General features: G+C 34.6%; 1 non-coding gene across 1 annotated transcript; it reads right to left on the reverse strand.

Moving 5' to 3' along the window:
• Positions 1-3,471: 3,471 nt before the first annotated feature.
• Positions 3,472-3,574, reverse strand: LOC131173662 (U6 spliceosomal RNA). The gene has a single exon (XR_009143975.1). It is a non-coding gene; the product is annotated as a U6 spliceosomal RNA (small nuclear RNA).
• Between the last annotated feature and the right edge of the window lie 349 nt (positions 3,575-3,923).

Genomic DNA, 3,923 nt, shown 5'->3' on the forward strand with positions numbered 1-3,923 from the left:
ATAATTTCGTCCTCGAAATTTTACCTGGTATCAGTCTCTGAACAGTTGTGTGTGCTGTCTTCTCATGTCCTATTCACGCTCCTAAGTAGTTTCCTGGCCTGAATGATGGTTTCTTAGTACTTTAACCAATACTATTTACTCATCGATTGCTCACCTCGTGTGCCAAGTTTCTTATGTGCTTTTGTCATAAGTTAGATTCAAATTCATTTCAATTTTAGAGGTAAGCAAATTAGTGTACTAGTGGATCCATTCTTTCTAAGACCTCGCATGATCCTATGGGTGAGAACTAAATTTTACTCTTTTCTTATCAAATCTCTTGACCATTTGATGCAACCTTCAGTTTAGTTTATAATATTTTAGTCTTTTCTTACTGTTGTTTTAGCAATTATTTTCCTTTATAGTCTTTTTTTTTTTAAATGACCTTGTTGGTCATACATGAACTGCTTATCTCTTTCTTGGCCATAGGTCCATAACCATTATCTTACCATCTCTATTTATGACCAACGCCTATGTGCCATTTTGCACTATCTTGTTTGATTTTGTTTAACTTATTTCCTTCTTGATAAAATAGTTCGGGATATCGTTACGCGTCTTAAGTAAATTCTTTGCCTTGATGACAATTCATCATCTAGTGTTTTTCTCATTTCTTACTGTTCTATTTGTTTGTTTGTTTTTTTTTTCCACAGCTTAACTTTAATTATTTTATTCCTCAATCTTTTCTTCTTCCTTAACTTGACTGTCGAGTCATGATTTAGCACCTCTTATCGTCCCTAATAAATCCACTATACTTCAGTATTACTTTGATTTGGTCTTCTGACCATTCTAGTCAACACTTTAACTAATATTCATAACGTTTCTTTATTACATTCACACTATCTATTCTAATTTTTACTTTCACAACTCTTTTATCTATCAATATTCTATAGCTTATTTTCCACTGGTTTCCGATCATTACCCTTTATTTTTTTCAACCATAAACAATTCTTCAATTTTAAGAAGGGAGTCCACCGGCCTCTCCTTTTCTCCATGCTATTCCAAAGTTTCGCCTGAATTCTAATCTAATCCTTATGATCCGCACAATAAAATTGTGCTCTCCCTAAGAATATTTGGCCAACTAGTTCCTATCGAATTACTGTTATCAGTAGAATATCATTTCTTAACTATTTTATAATTGTCATCCATAGCATCCTGTCTCTTCAAGGGAAACAAAATTATATTTTGTGTCTTACTGCTACACAAATAGAATATTGTTCCTCACTAAACTTTGAGCAAAAGGTCCATTGCAATATCAAAACAACTATAAACCCCATATCGGAGACTGGATGACTTAGCCCTATAGGTGTTATTTTTAAATTTTGACCATACTAAAATTGCTAGTCCCATAACAATTCTTGATGTACTGTAATTCTGTTAGTAGTATGCCCTAGAGCATATCATTTAGTATGTATCTTGTACATATTTTTATTAATAAAAGGCATTTCCACTTTTCCGTTTACATAATATATTTATGTGTAATAGAAAAGGTCCATTGATATTTTGTTAGAAATATTATTCTTAAGTTGTTAAGAATATGAGTGACAATATTTCTAGCACAAAGTATCATAAATAGGTTCACAATCGAGGATACTTCATAATAAGGACATGACTTATCCAGAAAGATTGTATTCATGTTTGTTCCCAAGTTATTTATATGAGATATAAATAAGATGGAATGGTGAGTCTCATGCCATATAACAAACATGATAGGCACTTATAAATGATAAGTAGGCCGAACCAGTGACACTTATGACAATCACATGGAGTTTACTCTTGTCAATGTTTTGTCATAAATCATATCAGTGCATATAATCTTTAGACCTGAGATAGCACAGTTATCTTGTATATAGGTAGTTTGAGTTTGATACTACTTTCATACTTGTACTGTGTATGGGTATATGTGCATCTGTTGGTTCCTACTAGTTATATATGGAGGTAGGTGTTGATCAAGATGGAATCTGTTCCTCTAAGTAAATAGAGATAAAATCCTATGTTTATTTAATTGTTCTTGATGTTTCAAGTTCTGCCAGACAGATAGATTTATTCAGAAAAGAGTTTCTGATGAGAAAATCTTTTTAATCAAGAACTGGAATTAAAAGAGAACATAATATTCATAGCAAATGGAGTTTGACATAAACCATGACTCCAACTTGAGTTAGGATTTTGTAACAGAGAGATTCTAGTGCATGGTAACATATGATTATAGGTTCATTTAAGGTAAACCTTATTACTAATTGGGTGGCCATGGCATGCTATGCTAGGTGTTAACCATGGTCTATGAGGTTCATAAAATGATTTAGAGAAATCATTTATGGTAAGAAAGAGTTCTGATGATATTAAGAGTTGATATCATGTCTCATTGCCAATTAGTGATGAGCCTAGTAAGTCACACACATACACAAGTTATCACCTAATTAAATATGATTTAATTAATTAATTAAAGAGTTTAATTGATTAATTAAATAGGTTTGGTTTGCAATTAGATTGCGAAGTCCCTAGCATGACTTGAAACCAAATCTAGATTATTGGATGTGTAGTATAAGTTAAATTTATATTTAAAGTGTTTAAATATGAATTTAATTAATGAGAAATTAATTAATAGAGATTAATCAATTAATTTATATTTGATATAAATTGATTAGAAGAAGAGAAATAATTATTTTGGGTTGAGAACTCAAAATTAAGAAACAGGGGCATTTTGGTCATTTCAGAGTGTGACACGTGGCACCATGAGATGGTGACACATGGGATTGCACATAAGCTTGCCAAATGTTTTTTAATCATGTAAGATGATTAAAATCAAGATTAAATATAGGTTTGACACTTGGCACAATGTGATTGGGTCACTTAAACCTAGAGCTAATCAAAGGGTGACATGTGGCAAGGGTTTAATGTGTTAACCTAGCTATTTAAGTGTTGTTATGAAAAAAAAAAAAAAAAAAAAAAAAACAACCAGCAGCCACTCCTCTCCTTTGTCACGCCATTTTGAGGTTCTTCATCTATTCTTCTTCATCTCTCATCAATTCAAAGAGATTAGCTGTAACACCCTAGGCAAATCCCACATCGACAAAACACGGGAGAGATACTGGGTTTATAAGTTGGTGGTTCGTAACCCCTAGTGACGTGTTTTAAAATCGTGAGGGCTTCAGCCCAGAGCGGACAATATCACTAGTGGGTCGGGCCATTACATTTGTGGTATCAGAGCCGCACCGTGTGCAACCTTGAACGATGGTGGGGCAAACCTCAGCGAGGACACTGAGTCCCATAAGGGGGGTGGATTGTAACACCCTAGGCAAATCCCACATCGACAAAACACGGGAGAGATACTGGGTTTATAAGTTGGTGGTTCGTAACCCCTAGTGACGCGTTTTAAAACCGTGAGGGCTTCAGCCCAGAGCGAACAATATCACTAGTGGGTCGGGCCATTACATTTGAAAAAATTTGGACCATTTCTCGATTTGTGCGTGTCATCCTTGCGCAGGGGCCATGCTAATCTTCTCTGTATCGTTCCAATTTACCACGGACCCAAACAGAGGTCGTGTAAGGACCAAGTATAACAGTAACACCACTTCCAAATGTCACCCAAGCCGGAGACGAGCAAGAAGCCCCAAATGTGAATTTGAGGTAAAGTATCCTTCCCTTCTGATATGCCTAAGTGTATAATGATAGATTCGAAAAAACTAAATAGTACCATATATATAAAAGAAGTAGACAGAGGGAGTAATAGAAAGGTAAAAGAATTATCTCAGAACCTAAAACACCCAGTAAATTTCGAGGACGAAATTTAAATTAGAGGGGAAGAATTGTAACACCCTAGGCAAATCCCACATCGACAAAACATGGGAGAGATACTGGGTTTATAAGTTGGTGGTTCGTAACTCCTAGTG

This window comes from Hevea brasiliensis, chromosome 14, assembly GCF_030052815.1.
Source record: "Hevea brasiliensis isolate MT/VB/25A 57/8 chromosome 14, ASM3005281v1, whole genome shotgun sequence".
Lineage (NCBI taxonomy): Eukaryota > Viridiplantae > Streptophyta > Magnoliopsida > Malpighiales > Euphorbiaceae > Hevea > Hevea brasiliensis.